Source organism: Aythya fuligula, chromosome 3, assembly GCF_009819795.1.
Source record: "Aythya fuligula isolate bAytFul2 chromosome 3, bAytFul2.pri, whole genome shotgun sequence".
In the NCBI taxonomy this organism is placed as follows: Eukaryota; Metazoa; Chordata; class Aves; order Anseriformes; family Anatidae; genus Aythya; species Aythya fuligula.
The window spans coordinates 26,936,137-26,960,214 of record NC_045561.1 but is presented as its reverse complement, the minus strand read 5'-3'; the positions used below and the strand labels follow the sequence as shown (position 1 = coordinate 26,960,214).

Below are 24,078 nucleotides of genomic sequence, written 5' to 3'. Positions count from 1 at the left end.
ATGGGATAAGTGAGTTCTATAAACTAATCCTTATTATTAAAACTCTCCTTTTATTTTGAGAGATGATGTGTTGTGTTTAATTCAACCAGTCGCATAATTGATTTTGGATTTAGTCTGATATAACTATCCCTTTTTGATGATGCTTAAGACTGTTACTTCTAATTGTCAATGATGGTATGTAAAATAGAAATAAAAAAATAAAAAGCGTCTGAAGAACTTTACACAGAGACATTAAGTTGACATTGTATATTAGGTGGAAAAAAAACTATACAACAGTTGATGAGCAATGAAATACATGCTATTATAGCAGGCTAAAAGCTAGACGTATCCTATTTTAGAGAAATAGAAAAGCTGACAATAAAGCGAACATTGAATAGATTTTGTAAGTGTATTTTAGTAGTGAGAGGATAGATTGATAAGAGTAATGAATTTAAACTAGCATGGCAACTGGAAAGCACCAACCAAGAAACAGAAGACCACCTGTATTTTAGGAAAGGGAAGGGCCTCATGAGCTCTTAGTTACAAGGAAAGACTGTAATAGATTCCTGAACAAGAAGTGAATTGGGAAGATGGAAGTCAGAATTAAATTTTTTTATGAGGGAAGGAAAAGCATTGCTAGGCATTACCAGTGTAAAGGCTCCAAACTGCTTAAAGATACTCATTTTTTTGATCAGTTATTATATGTGTTTAAAAACAAAATCTGTTTGGGAACAGTATTTATTAACTGATCAATCAAAACCTTCCTCAGAGAACATAAATTATTTAATATAGAATGAGAAATGGCTTCTTATGGGAGCAGCAAAATTTTGTAGGGAAGGTGCACCTTAATTCTTCAGTGATGTGAGTTTTGAAGGGCTTTGATATTATAGATTAGACCATTTGAATTACGGTCATCCAGGACAAGGTATGCATTTAAACACTATTTGTGTTCATCCTCTGCACTGATCTCATTAATCTTAACTAGACTGTAGGAATGATCCATATCCTTAAGTGGCTTTGGAAAACAATCCAATGCATACATACTGTTATCCATTTACACACATGCTCATGTTTTAAAACAAAATATTCTAAAAAAAAAATCAGCCAAAAAGTCACTGGTTGTCAACTGAAAAAGCTTGAAAGGGGAAATTTCCCTACTATTTTTTTTAAAGCAGGACAAAAATCAAAATCAATATTTAAGTGAGAGAGTGAAATAGCAACTTAGTCCTATATATGTTAGATCTATTTTAAGTAAAATAATTGTTATTCTGAGAAGTGGCCCCCCAGTTTAAGGGTTTTCTGCCAAATACTCTTGGATCCTTTGTTCTAAAAGGTGAGATAAAATCTGTAATTCAGTGGCTGTGGTATGTTTTAGCACACCTGTAGAGCCTGGCTATTTAGCCCACACTGTCAAACTCAGATGTCAACGTCTGGTGTTCAGTTTGTTACTAGTCAAGCCAAGATAGGAACTATAACAAAAAACGTTTCTATAAATACATCAACACGAAAAGGAGGACTAAGGAGAATCTCCATCCTTTACTGGATGCGGGGGGAAACTTAGTTACAAGAGATGAGGAAAAGGCGGAGGTGCTCAATGCCTTCTTTGCCTCAGTCTTTAGCGGCAATACCGGTTGTTCTCTGGATACCCAGTACCCTGAGCCGGTGGAAGGGGATGGGGAGCAGGATGTGGCCCTCACTATCCATGAACTGGTTGGTGACCTGCTTGGTGGATACCTGCTTGGTATCCATGACTGGTTGGTGGATGTGCACAAGTCGATGGGGCCGGATGGGATCCACCCAGGGTACTGAGAGAACTGGCAGAGGAGCTGGCCAAGCCACTGTCCATCACTTATCAGCAGTCCTGGCGATCGGGGGAGGTCCCAGTTGACTGGCGGCTAGCAAATGTGACGCCCATCTACAAGAAGGGCCGGAGGGCAGACCCGGGAAACTACAGGCCTGTCAGTTTGACCTCAGTGCCAGGGAAGCTCATGGAGCAGATCCTCCTGAGAGTCATCATGCAGCACTTGCAGGGCAAGCAGGCGATCAGGCCCAGTCAGCATGGGTTTATGAAAGGCAGATCTTGCTTGACGAACCTGATCTCCTTCTATGACAAAGTGACGCGCTGGGTGGACGAGGGAAAGGCTGTGGATGTGGTCTACCTTGACTTCAGCAAGGCTTTTGACACTGTCTCCCACAGCATTCTCCTCAAGAAACTGGCCGCTCTTGGCTTGGACTGGCGCACGCTTCGTTGGGTTAGAAACTGGCTGGATAGCCGGGCCCAAAGAGTCGTGGTAAATGGAGTCAAGTCCAGTTGGAGGCCAGTCACTAGTGGTGTTCCCCAGGGCTCGGTGCTGGGGCCGGTCCTCTTTAATATCTTCATCGATGATCTGGACGAGGGCATCGAGTGCACCCTCAGTAAGTTTGCAGATGACACCAAGTTAGGTGCGTGTGTCGATCTGCTTGAGGGTAGGAAAGCTCTGCAGGAGGATCTGGATAGGCTGCACCGATGGGCTGAGGTCAACTGCATGAAGTTCAACAAGGCCAAGTGCCGGGTCCTGCACCCTTGGCACAATAACCCCAAGCAGAGCTACAGGCTGGGAGAGGAATGGTTGGAGAGCTGCCAGGCAGAGAAGGACCTGGGAGTGATGGTGGATAGTCGGCTGAATATGAGCCAGCAGTGTGCTCAGGTGGCCAAGAAGGCCAACGGCATCCTGGCTTGTATCAGAAACAGTGTGACCAGCAGGGCTAGGGAGGTGATCGTCCCCCTGTACTCAGCTCTGGTGAGGCCGCACCTCGAGTACTGTGTTCAATTTTGGGCCCCTTGCTACAAGAAGGACATGGAGGTGCTTGAGCGGGTGCAGAGAAGGGCGACGAAGCTGGTGAGGGGCCTGGAGAACAAGTCCTGTGAGGAGCGGCTGAGGGAGCTGGGCTTGTTCAGCCTGGAGAAGAGGAGGCTCAGGGCCGACCTTATCGCTCTTTATAAGTACATTAAAGGAGGCTGTAGTGAGGTGGGGGTTGGTCTATTTTCCCATGTGACTGGTGACAGGGCAAGGGGGAATGGGCTAAAGTTGTTCCAGGGGTGTTTGAGGTTGGATGTTAGGAAGAACTTCTTTTCCAAGAGGGTTGTGAGGCATTGGAATGGGCTGCCCAGGGAAGTGGTTGAGTCACCATCCCTGGGTGTCTTTAAAAGACGTTTAGATGTAGAGCTTAGCAATTTGGTTTAGTGGGGACTGTTAGTGTTAGGTCAGAGGTTGGACTCGATGATCTTGAGGTCTCTTCCAACCTAGAAATTCTGTGATTCTGTGATCTTTACTATTTGTACTCAAGAATGGACTCTTGAGGAGGAGATAGATGTAGTGAAAGATGTGGAAGGGCTAGGAGGAAGACAAGTGTGAGGCTGACTTTCCTGTTAATCATGACTCTTGAATTAACCTGAAACTATGCTCCTGTTTTTGCTAATGCCTCTTCTCTACAATGGTGCTTGATTTACAGCAAGATTGAATAACAAGCTGATGAGCAAAAGTGCAGAGAAAAAGTTAAGTTCTGCATGGCTGAACAGGCCTCCTCATCTTCCTTTTCTTCATGGTGTACTCTGTGCCCACAAATATTAAGGTACTTTGTCACAAAAATCAGCAACAAAACTGTTCACACGCCTTGCTAGAATTTTGCCCAGGCTACATTTTCATTGGCATTTTATTGACATCCTGTCTATTGAAGCCCAAATTTTAAAGTCATCTATCCAATGTCTGGAAAGGGAGAATTAGAAAGAGGGAGTCAAGAGAGATAACCCATTCGTGAATGATAATTTACAATCTTAATAGGATATTGGTTTGTTTTAAAAACTGAAGTGGGCTTCAGTTTTTGGGCTTATTAAGGGAACCACTGAACTTAAATGTTTGTTTGTTTGTTTGTTTGTTTTTGTAGTAATCATAATATGTCCATCATAAAAAATAATAAAAAAGAAAAAGGAAAAGGGAAAATGCACAGATCACAACCAAGAAAATAGGCAGGATATGTAGCAAAAAGAAAAATTGAATATATTCGTTGTTATATTTGCAGATGTCCTCAGTCGGCTGAAACTGCTCAAATCAACATATATGCCAAACAAAACAGAGATTATAGCCTTGTATGTCAGATGTAATAAAGATTTGAATCAATATTAGAAACATGATAGAACTATCTTTTCTATTATTTTGGGAAGTCAAAACATTTTTTGTGCTGAGAATATTTAAAGATAAAAAAATGCTTTTGATGTCTAGTAAGTATTGACTTGGAAAGAAAACTAGAAACAGATAAATCCTAAATATATTTTTTCCCTCTACTGGGCATGGGTTGTTTTAGTCTGAAATTAAGAATTTTTACTGAACATTATTGTTTCCACTTTTGCTCTGACTAGATGCAACACTAGTATTCCTCCCATGAAATGAACACTACAATTATGGTGCAAACAGAAGGAATAGATTCATTTAAAAAATAAGTATACACATGAATTTTAAATACCTTTCACATGAAGAAAAGCTGTGATGAAACCAGTACAGATTTAACTGGGTATTTTTTTATCTAGAATCTAATGAAAGCACTGCACTGCCTCCGTACTGATGTATGAAGTATGTGTGTCAGCATTGTTGGGAGTCTGCTTTTATGATTGCCAGTGAATTGTTTGAAAACATTAATTGATTAAAAAGTGAGACAGAACCCAGCAAGGTGAGAGAAAGCCCAGAAGAAAGTCTCCCAACCCTGTCAACAGGTCAGGCTGTGCAGAAGGAGGCAGTCACTCTGCATATTCTCCTGCTGTGGCTGGGGGCTAGGGGCTGGCAAATGGGTACTTTGTGGAGTGGCCACCTGCTGAAGTGCAGAGCTCCACAAACTACTTTCATCCGACACTGGACCGTCTATCAAAGACAGACCCCACAATGTGGCTGTGTAAGAGACTTCATTAATTGTGTCTAGAATCTGACAAAATGTGGATGCACCCATTAGGATCTGGGGTTTCGCCTTGGATTTCCAAAGGCCTTTTCCCTTTATCTGCAAGGCTCTTTGCGGTTTCCAGCTGAGGAGTTTATTAAATGTTGAGTTTAGCATCAAAGGGCACAAACTGTCCTTTAATAACCATACATAACTGCAAAATAAAGAAGCCAAGGAGCCTTTTTTTTTTTTTTTTTTTTTTTTTCCAAAAGAGTTTGTGTAATACATCAGACCAAGTGTATAGAGCTTTTTGAAAAATGCGGGAATTAAAGTACACAGAAGGAGTAGGCAATCCTTCTGTTATATTTGTTATAATGTTGTATTTTTTTCATGATCTTTATATCTGGCAGATGCTTAGGGTAATATATGTTTATGGCACAACACAGAGAAGTTATCTCTTTTCATTACTCAAGCATTCAGTTTATATTCCTCTTCACTAGCTTAAGAAATGCTACAAAAGCATGGCAAAACAGTGCAATGCCACTAACTGTTGTGCAAAGTAGAATCCAAATTTTAGAGATTAGTACTGTATCTGAAAACAGATTTAAAAATGAGCCTGGAAAGTGAGGACTGGTTGATGTGAACTCTGGTTCCATTTCTTCCTAGCAAAGGCTCTGTTTTGAATCAAAATGAGTAAAACATTAAGACTCAAAATGTTGCCTTAAAAAAAAAATAAAAAAAATCCAGGAACACACATTTTAAAAAGAGTGATACAATTAAGCAGTAAGACACAAGAAAATGTGTCAGTGTGAGATAATATATAGCTCAAGGGCATTGTTACCTAGGAAGCATGTTATCTTGCAATACCAAAACCTTTGGAGAGTCTTATTGCAGTTAATAAAATGGCAACCTGCATACAGAAAAGGAGGAAGAATTAGCTATATGATTTTTGTTGTTTTACCATGCTAGGCAGCTAAACATCGCAACCACTCTCACTCTCAACCCTTAGATGAGCAGGGACAGAAGTAAAGTAAAGAATAACTCACGGGTTGAGATAAGAATAATTTAATTAAAGGGAAAATAATAATAATAATTATTATTAAGGAAAGATTATTATTAACCAAACAATTTAACTAAAGGGAGGAAAAAAAAAAAGGGGGGGGGGAGAAAAGGGGGAGAGAAGGGAAAAACAAACAAACAAACAAACAATTAAAGGGTATATGGAAGTGCAGAGGAAATAAATTACTATCTACTTCCCACAAATGAGCGATGCTTGACCATGTCTTTGAAGCAGGGCCTCAACGCATGTAGCCGGTGTTCAGGAGGAGGACTGACGTTTTCACGAGAGCCCACCCCTCCCCTCTTCTTCTGTTTCCACCTTTTATTGCTGAGTGTGACATCATATGGTATGGAATATCCCTTTGGTTGGTTTAGGTCAGCTGCCCTGGTGATGTTTCTCTTCTCACTTTTTTGCCCACCTCCTAAGAGGGTAGAGAGAGTCCTGATGCTGTGCTAGCACGGCTCAGCAGCAGACACAACACTGGTGTGATACCACTGCTGTTCTAACTGTAAGTGCAGAGCACAGCACTGTATGGGCTGTTGCAGGGAAAGTTAACATCCCAGCCAGACCCCGTACAATGATGCAGCTGCAAGCAGTCCCTAGCTGAAGCATTTAAGGCAGTACCTCTTAATGGAAAGGACTAAATTTCTAAGAAGAAGTTATAGAAGGGCGGAACTTAAAATGAATGCTGTATAATATCAATATTTATTAACTTGCAACATGTTAATCCTGAAAGGGTAGGTAAAAAGTTTTTAAGGAAAATGCCTTTTATGTTGCCTTAGCAGGCAATGGTATTCAGTGATATATATAAATGTATATAGGCTGCAATGACAAATATAATAGCCTCATGCCTTGTAGTGCAAATGCAGTGCAAAATTTACTTGCAAATGCTTTCAAGCTACTATTTAAAAGGAAGAAAGCCTAACAACCCCCTTAAAATCACTTTCCTTTAAGGAAGACATAGGCTAAGACATGATGGATTAAAACCAAACAGAATGCTAAGATTAAAAAGTGTACCCAAACCAAAACATTTATCTTATGCCCAGACACCAATGCAAAAGATATGAAAGGATTTATATGAAAGAAAATCAAAAACACGTCTGATATGCTTAGAAGACCTGCATGAATTCAGCATGCTATCCACTGACCTTTATCTGTATATTTCCCGTGTCTTTCATGGCTTTTATAAATGAGTAGACTGAGACTAATACATTATTAAAGGAATATTTGTGATAGTAAGTTCAGACATCTACGGATTTGTGAATTATTTAGACCAAATCTTGCCTATTTGAAATAAAATTAAAATTTGTCTGTCATTCTTAAATTTATTTAATATTTTAAATATAGTACTACTCTTCTAACTGTACCAAAAAAAAAAAAAAAAAAAAAAAAGAGAGAGAAAAAGAAAACCTTTTTTTTTTTTCAGTTGTGTCTAAGGAATCAGAATATCTTAGGGCTTGTAACTGGGGTTACAATTAAGTCTCTTGGATTTTCTTTATTTACTTGGCCATTCCCTGTGGAAACAGGCCTCTCATGTCACCACTCCCATGTCTATAAAGAGAAGCATGTCTGCATCAGGATGATAATTAAAGTTTTTTCACATACCGTTGTGCAAATTGTAAATCAAATATATTACTTTCTGTGTCCAAATAATTCTTTACTGGGCACTTCATAATACGTTTTATTTTTCTATGAGATATACTCACTTTAAACACTGTGTTTTCTGGGACAAGCTGAATATCATAGTCTGCTTCCCTCATTGAAAGGTTTTTTTTAATCAGTGGTCATTCTGATAAATCACATTCCTTGTGCCAAATCCCAGGATCCAGGCTTGGAACAGGTAGCCTTATCAGTCAACAACCAAGACAAGAAGACAGCAGCAGGTCCTTGAAAAAGCAAGGCCATTGTCTTGCTTCTTTGTACCTACCCACTTCTCTTTCTTTTTGCTCTGTTTTCAGCACAGTTGCCTACCAGTCATCTGAGACACTCCTTGCCTGATGGACTGGCGACCCGTCCCCATTCAGCTTCCCTGCACAGGAACAGAGCACAGCCACTTGCACCCAGATAAGCTAGAGTGTTCTGGTTTTATCTGTGTTAGTGACCTGAGGCCCTTTGCCCCTTGACACTTGGCAGGCTTCATCTGTAGAGGATGATATTAGTTATTTTGCACTAACTATTCAAGACTGTTCATGCCACCTTCTCCAGTTCATTTCTGGACCTAGTTATCCTAGAAATCCTATTTGTCTGGATTTCCTTGTGAAGGCATCAACTGTATTTCAAACAAAGGAGCTCTTTTGGATGAGGGGTGAGAATACCGTTGCATTTCTAATGCTTTCTGTAAAGCAAAAGTTTTCCACGCCAAAGTAGCCTGAATGCTTCCTTATTTTTATAAATAGCAAGAGTTGTGGTGGTGTCCATTTTGGAGCATGGCTGCTTCAGCTCTTATAGCACATGAAGGTGCAGGAGAGGCATTCTGAACACCTTCCTGAATGATACTAAGAATTAAGCATTGTTCTTTGTGTATTTGTTTCAGTTGGATCTGAAAAAAATTAGGTCCATTTTTGGAAAAATTAGTGGCTATAAGGACAATTACAGCTTTTACAAACATAGCAAAGGTGCAATTTAGGATAAAACTGTATGGTACTGTATAGTCAAGTTCTTTTTATGTTTGAACTAAAATGCTTCTGGATAGTTATTGCTTCAGTACAATTTTGCATGCATGCATGCAGATCTCAGAAAGGATGAAAAATAGGCTTTAATTTTCTTAAACAACTTAGAATCATAATTTGTTTGCTGTGAATCTCAGCATATGTCATTCCTGAGAAGAATTTGAGATATATTTTATTAATTCTGTTAAACACTTCCTGAAACTGTATTGATTTGAAACACTTGAAGCGGTTATATTGACCATAGCAGAGTTACATTGCAACTAAGACAGAGAATAGTTTTATGATATCCCTTTGGATTTCACAGTCAATAAGTAGAAATTGTTTAAGTATAGCACCAGAATGAAAAATATACATGAAATTAACATTAAAAGGACAAGAGTTGAAACTATTGAAATACTAAGTTGACTATTATTCCTCTTTTCAAGTGAGCGTCTTTAAGAAACTAAATTCTAGAGAGTTTCCAAATGTTTTCATCCTCAATATACGTAACTCACTCTCTGGAAACAGATAGAGTAATTACAAGAGCTGTAATTGTATAAATACATTTTACAAACAGTAATTTCTATATGAAATTGCGAAAAGTGGTAGCTTTTCAAGGCTCATCCATTTTCTTTTCTACTCAGTGGGAGGAAAGATGACTAATCACTAAACAGCAAGGCATGATATTAGCTAACCAGAGCTATCACTGCAATAGTTTGTGTTTATGTTGCATGATAAGGATGTCTTTGAGTTCATTTGAGGTTACAATGGAAGCAACATATTAAAATTATGCAGTAGAAGAAAAAAAATTGACTCATTCTGGGTAGTTAACCATTGACAAGGTAACATCTTAAGAGAAAAAGGCAGATGAGGTTGACCTTTATTCTCTTCTCATCTTGTCTCTTGTGTCTAAAACTATCAATTTACTCCCCCTGAGTGCTCAGTTTGGCAGATCCTAAGGCATTCTCCTCTGGCCTTGTCAAAGAGACAAGACTTTCACAGAATAATGAAGCACATCCATCTTAGTTCCATTCAGAACTTCTACATCTGTTTAATTTAGAAGAATTATCCTTTAAAGCTTTCTGAAGCTTTACATGGCAAATCAGTTTTCTGCTGGGAAATGTTTCCACAGTCAGACTGTTTCATGAAAATTTTTTTGACGTTGTCATTATCTGGAAGTACTGAAATACTGCATTTTGATTTTATTGTTTTATTATTATACTTCTGTTAAAAGCTGTCTTATGAGTCAGAAAGATGAAGATGAAACATTGTTTGTTTTACACTAAAAAAAGGTTTTGCCCTTGTTGAATTAAACATTTTGATAACATCAAAGGAATATATTTTGGGATTTTTCAATTTGTACAAAGTTTTATGTTTGGTGTTGGGCCTCCAGTTCAGAACAAAACAAAGTTTCAGAACCTCTGAAGTCACTGCAGGGTAGAAACTCTGCTGTTTAATGAGTTCTACTGTGATTTCTGAAGCATCCTTTTGATGCTAGCTAATCAGCTAGTGCTGTTGGCTGAAGAAGCTCAGAGAATAACAGGGGGCTATACTGAGCAACTGTGGGATATGATTGACACAGAGAATCTTCATTATCCAGTTAAATCATCACATCAGAAATGCTGATTGTAGGGTCCTTAGAAGAGGAACTCACTGTTCCAGTGTATTTAAATAGCAATTACCGTAGGATGCTTCCATACTAAAATTCTTGAATGAACTTTACAACACCAAACTGCAGAGTAGCTTTTCCTCTGCCAGATCTTCTGCCTTCTGTGATATGCCTGGCTTAGTGGTCATCATCTTTACTAAGATTAGAGTATAGCAAATTTAGGAAGCACTATAGTATTATTTTCAAGTATATATTTGCTTTGTCTGTAGCAAGAGTTACTAGTGGGTGCTTCATCTTAAGAACCTGTGCACAGAGTTGTAATTTCCCTCTATTTTCTCAATGCACACTTGTTCTTTTTTGAAGAAGAGGTTCTCTGTCTGTTAGCTCAATTGGTAAAAGAAAGAAAATGTTAACTAACAAGTACATCTCTTTTAAGACGAGTTGAATGGTGATTTTAAACACACAATATGGAAAAATTACTGAAATTTAAAGGTGTGTTGACAAGGTTGAAATCTTTTACTTTCTTTTCTTGGGTGACAGTGTTTTCTAGATGCACAACTTCAGAGTGGAGCCTCATTACTATTATTACAAATATGAAAACTGAAGTTTTAAAGTTTCATCTATAAATATTTTTTTAACTAAATTAATAATCAATCAGTGGCATATAAATAGATTGCAGCAGCTATTACTTAAAACCATAGAATGTATATACATGTATTCCAGAAACAAGGATGGTCAAAGGCATGCTCTTTGTATAGTCAGTAAGAGATGAAAGTTACTGAATCTGAGCTGAACAGACTTCTGACTCTTCCTGATTGATTTGAGTTGCTTTGTTTGTGCATTATTTGACAAACTGACTGTTCATTTCTTGTTTCGGTGGCACGTTTTACTATCTGTTAATGCTTGGGAACTTGAAAACCTGGATAAATGGCTTGAAAGGAACCTCATGAAGTTCAGCAAGGTAAGGGGGAATCACATGGGATTACATGCTGAACTTACATCACAGGGGAATCACAGAATCACAGAATTCTCTAGGTTGGAAGAGACCTCAAGATCATCGAGTCCAACCTCTGACCTAACACTAACAAGTCCTCCACTAAACCATATCACTAAGTTCAACATCTAAACGTCTTTTAAAGGCCTCCAGGGATGGTGATTCTACCACTTCCCTGGGCAGCCCATTCCAATGCCTAACCACCCTTTCAGTAAAGAAGTTCTTCCTAATATCCAACCTAAAACACCCCTGGCACAACTTTAACCCATTCCCTCTTGCCCTGTCACCAGGCACATGGGAAAATAGACCAACCCCCACCTCACTACAGCCTCCTTTAAGGTACCTGTAGAGAGCGATAAGGTCGGCCCTGAGCCTCCTTTTCTCCAGGCTGAACAAACCCAGCTCCCTCAGCCACTCCTCGTAGGACTTGTTCTCCAGACCCCTCACCAGCTTCATTGCCCTTCTCTGGACTTGCTCGAGCACCTCGATGTCCTTCTTGTAGCGAGGGGCCCAAAACTGAACACAGTACCCGAGGTGCGGCCTCACCAGAGCCGAGTACAGGGGGACAATCACTTCCCTAGACCTACTGGCCACACTGCTTCTTATACAGGCCAGGATGCTGTTGGCCTTCTTGGCCACCTGAGCACACTGCTGGCTCATATTCAGCCAACTATTGACCAATACTCCCAGGTCCTTCTCTGCCAGGCAGCTCTCCCACCACTCAAAGGAAGGAGCAGCTCAAGGCACCAATACAAGCTGGGGGCCACCAGCTTGAAAGCAGCCTGTCAGAAAAGAATCTGGAGATCTTGGTAGACACCAAGCTGAACATGAGCCAGAAATGTGCCCTTTCTGCAAAGAAGGTCAGTGGTATCCTGGGCTGCATTAGAAGCAGTTTTGCCAGCAGCTCAAGGGAGGTGATCCTTCCTCTCACACCGGTGAGGCCACATCTGAAGGACTGTGTCCAGTTCTGGACTCCCCAGTACAATAGAGATGTGAACATGCTAGAGCCTGTCTGATAAAATCCACAAAAAATGATGAAGGGACTGGAGCATCTCTCCCCTGAGAGCTGGGACTTTTTAACCTAGAGAAGAGAAGGCTTGGGGCAAATCTCATCAATGTGCAAAGAGATCAGAGCCAGGCCCTTTTCAGTGGTGCCCAGTGACAGGACAAGAGGCATTGGGCATAAACTGGAACACAGAAAGTTCTATCTAAACATCAGGAAGCACTTTTTTAATGTGCAGGTGACTGAGCGCTGACACAGGTTGTGGATTCTCCTTCCTTTGAGATTTGTAAAACCTGACTGTACATTGTCCTGGGCAGCCTGCTGTGGGTGGCCTTGCTTGAGCAAGGCTGGGACCAGATGACCTCTGTAGGTCCCTTCCAACCTCAACCATTCTGTGATTCTGTAGTGCACTTGACAAAAAAGAAACTGCTCACCTGAGATACAACTCTCCTGTGAGTGTATCAAACTAATTCTGTACCTTAAACTGCTGTATTTCCTGATGCTATCAGCTGAGGGAAACTGCACCATGCAAGTGTGGCTGGACGGGCTCAGGGCTGACCTCCTGTTAGAGGCTGGTGAGCATTAAGGAGATGCAGAGCAGATGAGTGACACCATTTGCCAGTCCAAGAATTTTATAGAGGAAGACTTGTGGCACAGAAAATTACTGCTGTGAATGCCGTCACAGCTACAGATGTGTGCTCAGTTGAGCCAGTGAAAAGGACCAAAAATGCCAGTTTGGCAGCTGTAAAAAAGAGCAACATAGCAGGTGCAACAAAACAAAAAAAGTCACAGGTAAGCAACAGCCTTTATTCTCGTCCATTGGAGATTATTTATTGAAAATAGTGCTGTGGCAGATATTTATTTATTGGTATTTGACAGAAGCTCATTTCTATGTAAGGTCAAGTAGAATTAGCATAACAGAAAGGAGGACTAAATACAGCCTGGTTTATACTTGGTTTCTAAGTATAAACCTGCCTAATGCAAAGTAAAGCAGAAATTGGAAGGGGTAATCTACTTAAATCTTTTCTTACTTAGTGACCTGTATTCATCCTCTTTTATACCAATAATACATCTTATTAGTCATCTTACTATTACTCCTTTTCCCCTGTATCTTGGGGAGAAGAATGGCTCCGTTCCCAGAATACCAAGCCTTGGGAAATGATCTGCTTACTGCCATCATCACGCTATTTGCTAGTCTGGGCAGAAGTACCCTTTGTTGTTCTCCATCAATTTATTTTTTGTCAGTAGGGTACCAGGAGAATTACGTTTGTCACAGTTGCCAGATTGAACAGGATATGATTTGTGAATAAATACTTTACATTTTAATTTTTTTTTGTCATCTTCTATTTCTTCTTAAAGTAGAGGGCTGCTAGCGCTTTATTTATTTATTTATTTATTTATTACTTCTAATGCTGAGCTCATTTTAGCTCTGTTCAGCATGTCAGAATATTGAACAAGAACATTTTTTTTTTTTTCCCACACCTCTGCTTGCCCACTTCCTCCCAGGCTTGGGACCATATTGCATTTAGACAGCAGAGCTCCTTAGTTGACTGACTTGTGTCAGGAGTTGTGTCTGCTTTGACCTTCCTGATAAACAGCAGTCCTGGTACTGGATACCTGTTTGCTTTATATTTCTTTACTGATTCTGCTTTTATTTTCCCATCCATTCCTGAGTCTGTAATTGATGTTTAGGTCACCATTTAGAAATGGTGATCATCAACAATTTTAGATAGAATATGTATCTTAAAATATTACATGGAGAGGTAAGCCAAAATATAAATAAAATATGGAGGATGGGAAGAAGAGGGACAGAACTGCTGGTTTGGATAGACCTGTAAATAGTTTAGTATACGTTTCAATAGAAAGTTTTTTGTTTTTTTTTTTTTTACCTCTTCCTACTATTTATTCTTACTCTTACAGTGTAAACAGCAAAGACGCAACAGGTGCTAAAAGTAGTATTCACGTCACTGCATACTCCTAGGCAACAGTATGAACTTAATTTTTCTCTGCATTTTGTGAAAAAAGGGGAAAGAAAAAGAGCTACAGCCTCATCCTCACAAAGAGCTTCAGCACTCACAAGATTAAGTTATAAAAGACCCATTTTGTGTTAACAGCAGGATACCATCCATTTTCAGCTCTTCCATCCAAATGAAATTAAACATGGACATGTACAATAAAATAATATGACAAATAAGGACACATAGTATTATTTATTATACCAATACTTAAAGGCCAATCTTTTCAACACACTTCCCTTCCCTCAGCCCCCCAAATCCACAGTGAAGTATGGGGAACTATTATCTTTAGTACAAAGATAAATAAAAACCCTCTCACCTGCAAACAGTCACACCACAGGTTAGTGATCCAGCATTGTTCAGAATAATGTCTTTTTTGTTGTTCATCTACCTGATAACAGATGGCTGACTCTCTCCTACCTTCTCACATAAACTTCCAATTATTCCCTGCAAGCCAATGGATTAATATATCAAATGGTAGCTCTGCACATAATGAATGTGAAGATAAGGATGAAAGGAGGCAGGAGGTTTTTGCAGCAGTCATTACTTTATCCAAGCACCAGGAAAAGGCAACTAAAATGGAGCGTTTAGTGAGGGCTCCATGGTCACTGTCAGAAGCTGATACTGATGGAAAACAAAATGTTTTGATTCTAAGAGACATTTGGTTAATATGGTACCAAGTTACTTGTAAAAGCAGAAAGCCTTTTAATTCATACAAAAATATCATAGACAAAGAGCCAATACTAGATACAGGGCTGCAATTAATATCTCACAAATGCTCATGTGGATGTCCCCGTGCATACAGAGCAGCAAAGGCATGAACTTGTTAAACTAAAATGTAGAGGGTTTTATTTTCTGTAAGTTTTACTTCTTAGTTTGCTAAGCTTATTTTTGATTGGAAGGAACATAGTTTATAGAAAAAAAAAAAAGTTCGGTATAAGTATTCATATATATAAGCACATACCATGCTTCAATTTTCAATTTTAGGCAGAAATATCATACTTACTATGGATGGTATGATTAAGTATATTTTAAACCCAAGAGCATTTGATTGTATATTAAAATGGTAGTTCATGCTTATTTAAATTTTTGATAAATCTCCACTGATGGATAGATAATGTCTGAAAATTTCAGCTGTCAGCACACATTACATTTTAGTGAATCTTTGGGAATTATGCTCAAGAGCTAATATATTTTGCCTTCATTGTGACAAAATAGCTGAGATGCATGTGTAAAGAACTACCTTGAGAAGAACCATGAGATTTTTATTGCTCTGAGAAAAGTCACATCTACTTCAGACAGTAGAACATCATAATTATTGACAGAATAAAATAATTCATAGTCTGAATAGAGATGAAAGACTGCAAATGGAAAATACACTGAATTTGATGGAAATATCAAGCTAGAGCAAAGATCAATTTTATTTCTAACATAGTTCATTCTATGCTGTATGATGTAAATGCTTTTTTATTATGCCAAGCACTTGAGCATAATAAAGTTCTGAAACAATGCCATATTTTGGTAAAAGCTGAATGAGGTTGGATTTTCAATCAGACAAATGGTTCAAACTATAGGTACTTACAATTTGAATAACTTCATTTCTTTTCCTTTTGGAAAATGTAGCCCCGCAGCAGATCTTTGAAGTGCAAACTCTGAGACATAGCAGTATTAAAATAGTAATGGATTTGGAGGAAATAGCACAAAAACATCCAGCATGGCTTAATCAAAAATAGAAATTCATTTGAACTTTCTATAGTCTATTGAATATTAAAATATTTCATATTTCAAATAGGAAAAAAAAAAAAAAAAAAAAAAAATAACCCTTGAGCAATGTTCTGATCATAGTTAGTGACATTTCTGTTGTAACAGTTGAATCCTAGGATTAAGGATGAAAGCTTCTACTCAGTTTCATCTTTCTCATATCTTATGTTTTGTATTTATTGCTATTATCTGAAAAATACCTGGTCCATGCTGGAGACCATGGAACATTGTGACATAAGTTTTCAAATTAAAAGCACCGAGAAAAGAAAAACTTATGATTACTTTGGCCAAAGTATTTTTATTCTGCAATTCATCATGAAATATGTGTTTTGGGGCTTTCTCTTATAGCTGGCACCCCACATTGAGTGCTATCTTTGTGCAACTATCGTGTTGTAGCATCTCTTATTAAGAATGAATTTACCCATTGGACATATTTCTGTAGCTGTGAGAATGGCTGGCTAACGAGCAAGTTCTTGGGGAACTACTGGGTTCTTCGTATTTAATTCTCCAGCTTGCATGAGGAGTTTCTGCATAACATCACGTTATGCTGTTGTATTTAGCATCATTAAATCTTTTTGAAGGGCGTATTATAGTCAAAATAACCAAGTGAAATGGCTTGGGTTATTCAATAAATCTGTGATGATCAAAAAGGTTTTTTTGGACATCACTTTTCAGAACCTTAAATGTAGAGAACAGTAAGAGCATGAGTCACTGAAAGACTGTTTTGAAATAGCAGTGATGGAAAAAAAAACATTTCCAAACCAGCTGTATAAATTAACTATTATTGTGTAGGAATTCTATGATGAAGGAAGCACATTGACATTGCTGCTGGGCAAATGTCAAAACTGTCTCCACTGGCTTTCTTCTGAGAGTCAAAATCACAAGTCAAATGGTATATCATTTATATATGTACTCCTATTACTCCTGAATTAGGTCTTTATGATTTTCCTTTGTGGATGTGAAGTGCCTAGTAAAAATTACATTGCTGCCTCACTTCCTTCCATTGACATATGTGTGTGGGTGTCTTTGGGGGGCAGTACGGCAAGAGTTAGAAGAACGATTTCATATTTCTTAAACATATTGAAGTGAAATTAAAAAAAAAAAAAAAAAAAAAAAGAATTGTTTGAAGCAATAGTGTGAAGACTCACAAAGCCTTTTTTATTGGAGGCTGTTTTTACATTTTATTTTCAAACGGTTGATATAAAGATAAGTATGTAAAGCTGTTTATTGCAAGGGTATTAATATTGTAGAGACTATCAACATGCACTTGCAGACAGTTACTTATATGTATATGAGAGAAAGAACTCATTTGACTAATAGTGATATTTAATTTGGGAAAAATTGAGAGGCCAGAAGCTGCAGTGTGTGATGACAACACTACAGAAAGTTAGTAAGTTTGCTTTCGATAGTGCTGCTGATGCTTTGATGATTTTTTTTTTTTTTTACAGTTAGCTTTCTTTTCAAGGCATTATAATTGTGGAATCTGTAAAAGCAGTATAAATAAAATCTCCAATTGGATACAGTGAGTTTTTGCATTCATTCTCAAAAAAAATCCCAAATTAATTAATATGTTTTTACTTTAAGCAGGTATAAACTAAAGTAATTGAGAGTTAAAAGCTGTAAATCATAAAATAAGATTTCTTTAGTTTTTATGCATGGACACCATTGTCAAGAAGGGCTATAAATTTTGAAGAAATTTTGTTTACAGTGCTTGTTCCTGTCTTCATGCACTGAACAAAAACAAGCCTAAATATATTATTTTTACTTCTCCACAGGCATTACCTGTATTTAGAAATTTCAGCTACTGATGACTTATTGGAAAGCTTAATTTCAATATTTTCAGTTGCATAGAAATATACCAGATAAAGAAAGACAGAATAAAATAAAATAAAATAAAATAAAATAAAATAAAATAAAATAAAATAAAATAAAATAAAATAAAATAAAATAAAATAAAATAAGTTTGGTGATGCTTTCCTCTGAGAAGCTTCCACCATAATACTATCAATAAATCATTATTTATTTACTCTGAAACTTGCTTGCTAGTTAAGAAAAAACTCTTAGGAGGTGATCAATGCAATTTTGTGGTATCTTCATAGCAGTGAACTCCAAAAATTTGTGCTTATTGATTTACCTATTTTCTATACCAAGTTGCCAGCAAAACACAGTGAAACATCTAATAAATTAAAAAATAAAGACAGATAAACTATTAACAGTAAGCAGATTTTTTTTTTTTTTTCTCCAAAAATGTGTTGTTAATTTTCCTGAAGTAATTAACAGATCTTGCTTGAATTTTAGAGTGAGAGTTCAAGGTAGTCATGCCACAGTGATGTTATTGCTGCCCTTTTACATGTTATTTCATAACTAGAGGTTAAATTCATCCACTTCCTCCTTTACATCTGAATGCTTTTCTTGAGAGAGTCTGCTCTCATGCTCTCATACTCTCACCACAGCAGGTTCCACAGAAGCACTTAGATGCTGTTCTACTTTCCGTAAACCAGCACTGACTGCAGTAGGGAGGGGACTCCAGGTACTCAGCTCCCCCCATAGGTATCCTTCCCAACAGGGTGATAAATTTTCTCCTGTTATCTTCTAAACTATTTAACACTTAAGGCTCCAGTAAAATGAATTAAAAGGAGCCCTAACAATATTGATTAAAAAACAAGATGGAGACATTCACATTCAAATGTCTGGAGCTGACTGTGCCTGAGCAGATTTGGATGAAGGTTACCTCATGCTTTAGGGAACACCACAAACAGTAGGTGGTGGAGACTATTTTTTTTCACTGAGTTTTTTATTCCTTCTGTAAAGAAGTTACGTTGTCACTGAGAGAGACGAGAAACCAAAAATTTTTGGTGGCTGGGCCCTCACTTGCAAGATTTGGCAGAGAGGTTGCAGTACAGTCTGTTGGTTTATGCAGTACATAAACCTTTTGGGAAGTACATTCCTTTTGGGAAGAGCACTGGATTGTTACATTCTGTGCTGGGAGGGTTCCTGCCCTAACATGGGGACTGCTCCAAACCGTAGGATGGAATTTAGCTTGAGAGCTCCTAAAGGTATTGGGAAAAGGAGAATATGGTGGACTGCTGAATTCTTGACTGTTTCTCTCTTAGTCGTATGTAAATGGGTTTGTGTTTGGAAGGTTGAGAGGAGAAGAGGGATGGGTCCTAATAATAAAGAAAACACAAAGTCATTTAGCTTGTAATCTTTTACCATTACGTGATATTTTTAATGGACTAGAAATCAAGGTCTCATTGATAAACCTCCTGGGCTCCTTGCTTATCTCAGACTTTAGAAGATTTACTTGGAGTATACAGTATTTAAAAATAAGTTTCTTTGTTTGTTTCATTTGTTTCTTTGTTTTGTCTATTTGGAGATGAAATTCCTTCTAAAAGATTTCTTCTGGGCAACCTTATGGTGTTCAGATTTTTACTTATATTTCCTGTGTCCTGATTCTTTTTTTTTTTTTTTCTTCCCACAGAGAGTTTTCACATAGAAAAAATTATGAAGTTCTGTTACCAAGGGAATGTACAAAAGTGTCTTTATCTGTGTCACCTGAACACTGATATTTCATGATAGCCAAACAAGATCACATGGCTTTATAACATTTTGAAGAAAAGCATAGAAATTCCTTTACAAGAGAAAGGCTGTGCTGGGTTTTCAGAGCACATAGTTTTTCCAAACAGCATCACTCTTGTCTTGCAAGGGTTTAACACGAAGCAGGGTTCTTCAGCAAGATGCTAATCTTTAGTGCTTTTTATATCAGCCTTGAAATTATAGAGGTCCCATCTGTGGTTACTGGTACATTGCCAATTATGAACAGCTAGTGTCATCTGTAAAACAGTCACTTGTGGCTGTTGAGATCTGAGTGGAGGATGTCATTTGAGAAGCTTTAGAGGCAAACGATGCACAAGTTCCTTTTGCTGGAGAAAACATTGGCCTGTGTGGATGGGTGCTGTTAGGAGAAAGGGTGGGCACAGATGCAGCCATGTTTAGCTACCATTTTCATGTGTTTTTTTTTTTGAATGTGATTTCTGTTTCTGAAGATTGGTTATGAGACAAGGTGTGACTGCAGAATTTACGTTAATGGATTTTGTCGGTCTGCACTACTGGATGTTTTTATACAGGTGTGGGAAGTAGGAGAGGTTTTTCATATCCTGTATTAGCTCTTTCACAATATGAAAATAAAAGAAACTTTGAGAAAGAAAAAGAAACTGGTGCAGAGATTCAGTAACTTAACAATATCAAGAAACAAGTTGTTCTTCACAGGGTTATGCTAGCCAGAAGAACGTGTTCTTTCTGTCATTCTAGGCTTGAGTATTTTTGAGGATTGCTTAGAGATTAGAATGAAAGTGTCCCATTCAAAAGCAATAGGATGACTCATTTGAGGTTTTATTTGTGCAAATTTCTGTGTGCATCTTCGCTGGAAAAAAAACAAACAACAACAACAACAACAACAACAACCAAAAACAAACAAACAAACAACAACAAAAAACACTTGCAGCTTATTATGTTGCTTTAAAGCTGGAAAACTGTTTATTTTTTGTACTTGATTAAATTCATAAAGATATTTCAGATATTTCATATCCTCTGTACAGCTAGGAGTATTTTTAAAATTAGATTTTTAAATCTGTAACTGGCTACAGACTTCCTTGAGGTGTAAGTGGACTACAACAAATGTGTCGGGCACTTTCAGTTGTAATAAGTCAAAAGAGTAAGTTTATGCATTTGTTTTCATCAGTAACTTAAAAAAGAAAGTGGCAGAAATAAATGTGTGAAAGTTGAGATGCAAATGTTATTAATCAAACAGCACTTTGATCAATGATCTCTTTCTTCTAAAAGCCAGCACATTTAATCAATAAAAGTCAGTGTGTTAAATATGTAAATGTAATCAGAAACATATTCAAATCACAGATTCAGCTCATTTGCTACTCATGGTAAATGATGATGCTGGTTTAAATCTATGAATTTGTTTTCCATTAATCCAAAGGAATAGAGAAAATAATAATAATAAAAAAAAGTTAAATAAAAATTCAAAGTGGAAAGCATTTAAATTAATACAAAGAATTCCAGAGTCAGACATTTCCTTTATTTCCTTTTTTCACCATCTGAACATTTTTGATAACCTTACTTATGAAACTGAAAAATGGGCAAATGAAACACCCCTGAAATCACTTTCTATGAAATCCATTGCAATCCATTAGAATGAAATCCATTGCAGTTCAGCACTGACTAGAACCATAGTTTAAGATGAAATAACTCCTTGTTCATTCAAGCACACCAGCATATCCAGCCCCAGATCATCGCTTTTGCCTTGATCCTCATAAGCAAAAGGGAATCTGAAAATAAGCCATATGTATACAAATATGGAAAAATATATTTAGATCTTGAAGTATATCAAAAGTGTTGGTGGTGATAGTACAGCCATTGCTTTTTTTTTTTTTTTTTTCCTCAGCCTTTCTGCCCCAAAATTTGTGTGGTACTTGATTTCTTTCATGCATATCCATGTAGAATTCATACAGAAGCTATGCTTCTCAGAAAAAGGAAGAACATTGTAAAACATCTGTGCTTAAATAACTGAGTGACAACCTATGCTCTGAGATCTGTGACTGTGAAAACTTCAGGGAGAATGTGGATCATCTTACCCCATTCACCAGTGAAAGCCCTTCCTCACAGAGTCCAAATCCACTGGAAAGCAATTTTTCTGAGTGGATGAACCTCAGAGAAAGTGCTGAGAAAGTGATCTACCTGTTAATATGATCTGTTTTCTGTTTCCAATTTCTGAATCAGTGATGAGGAATGAAATTGCACTTTATTTTTCAGTCAGGAACACAGATTTTGAAGTGTGTATCAGTAAATACATTTAAATTCCTGATGTATTTCACCATGGAGTAGTGTGACAAAGCAAATAGTATTGAAGAAAGAAGTCAAAATAACATAAGTTCTTCAAAAAAAAAAAAAAATGGAAATGCAGTGGTGTCACTGTATTAATTTAATAACAGTCATATTGTCTTATATGTAGAAACTGGTTCTTTGTGCACAATATTAAGCTTTCCCTACAGGGAGTTGTTCTGCACAGAATTCTCCAGCTTCCTGTAACTGGGTACTGAAACCTTTCAGCACACATGCACTCATCAAACCAACCCAGTCTCCTGGCTCTCACAGCACAGGAAAAGCACTGCAATGGTTCAGATGGCCTTCTGAGGTCAGATGGCAAAAGTCTTGATGAAGATAAAATTTCTCTTGCTATCAGGAGTGCAGGGGAACTTCCATGTGCTTCATCATCTGTAAATACTATGAAATCTACAAGTAACAAAATGAATAGATGTTACTTACAATATCCAGGTATTAGCAGAAAAAAATATTTTTTTTTTGCGTGATTGAACCTGTCTCCTTAAGAAGTGATAGATCATTGTAGCTCAGTTAAATTTCTCTGTCATCTCATGGTTTGTGATTTTCATTAATAAAATGCACTTTCTTACAAATTCAATCTTCTTCAGCTAAAAATGTTTTGATTTTTTTTTAAATGATAGATCATTTTGATTTTGATTTTATTTTGCAGATCTCATTATGCCTTTCTGTCATCAGATCAGGGTATACATGGCTCATTGCATCTCTGCATAGCAAAAAATACATCTCTAATTCCCACTAATTTTTTCATAGTTTAGAATCAACACATTTTTTAAATGTACTGTAAGCTAACCTTAGCTTTGCCCTGGACTTTATGACTATGACTTGGAAATTAACATTGCAGACTTCAGAGCACCCACTTTCCTCCAAAAACTATTTCTTAAGATATTGTGACAGCTTCAGTAACTGCTATTTTCAAACAATTTCTTTTAAAATTAATCACCAGTTGGCTTTTCAGCAAATGTATTTCATGGAGAACACAGTTGAGAGATTTGTGTTGAATTATGAATGTAAACACTTTTTTTTCTGCTTTCTTGAAAAAAAATGAAAGTCTTTCATATTTGTGGACTTGGTGAATTTTATTTCCTTTTTCTGGATAGCTACTGACATTGAAATAATCTCACTATTGTCTGAAAGGCTCTGAATCTAAAAACCTGTTTCTAATGTTTTCTGAGAATGATCACTTTGTTTTGTCCAGTTTTATTTGATACAGGAATTTGCATGACAAGTGAGGGTTCGGGGTTTCAAAATTCAGTTGGTGTCTGTAAGATCTTCTACACCGTACAGATCTGACAGCCAGCTTCCCTTTTACCTACCTCACAGAACCGAGGCAGGGAGACTTTGGGAATTTCACTTGAAAATCTCCTTTGAAAATGTTATTATTAGTGTTTTTGTTATCAAGCAGTACCTGTGACTGGCACATTAAATACTATATAAAATCTGACTACATTTTAACATGGCAAATTTTTTCTATCTTTTGGGTTATGGCTTCCCTCCGAGCCTGGAAACCAAATAATCTTATTTTTTTCCCCCTTTTTTGAAATGTTCAATACCAAGACAGTAGCTTTCATGCTATTTATATCATCCTTCTAGCTAGTCATTTTGATAGATTCAGGGTTGAAGGTTAAAGGTGTTTTATCATGTGTTAGCACAGTTACAAATAATGAATTCTTTTTCATCCTAATTCTTGGATCATGATTCTCCTGTAGATGTGAAGTGTGGTGTATGAAAAATGGCCTGTATTTACTGGTCACCAGATTTTCAAAGCTAGGACTCAAAGGAAATATTGCCTTTCCTGTAAAGCATTCACCTGTTTAACTGCCTTGTTCTTTTCCTGAGATAAAAAATTATAGCAGTGGTCTTGCTTTTAGAAACACATTTGCATAAACATTAAAGCTTAGAAAAAAGCACAGATATGATTGAATGAAATTGCATTGTTGATTAGACATATAAAGCAACCACTAAAAAACAAAAAACAACAACAACAAAAAACAAACAAACAAAAAAAAAAAAACACCACACACACAGCAAGCTATTAAAGATTTATTATTACTTTATTATTACTTTAGGACTAGATTTTCCCACAAGATCTCCCAAAGGAAAATGGACTGCTAGATTTCTCACTTGTGATATGACATACTTGCACCTTTGCTTTACTTGAATACACTTCACACTAGAAGTAGAGCATATATGT

General features: G+C 37.3%; 1 protein-coding gene across 5 annotated transcripts in view; it reads left to right on the top strand.

Moving 5' to 3' along the window:
* The window catches only part of RGS7 (regulator of G protein signaling 7), a 265,169-nt gene that overhangs the window by 124,361 nt on the left and 116,730 nt on the right, over positions 1-24,078 (top strand). Inside the window, exon 1 of one of the 5 annotated variants that reach the window (XM_032183710.1) lies at positions 11,114-11,162. The exons of the other annotated variants lie outside the window; for them this stretch is intronic. The gene's annotated coding sequence lies outside the window, so the exon portion shown is untranslated. Of the gene's footprint in view, positions 1-11,113; positions 11,163-24,078 lie in introns of those variants that run through there. 5 annotated transcript variants of the gene reach the window in all.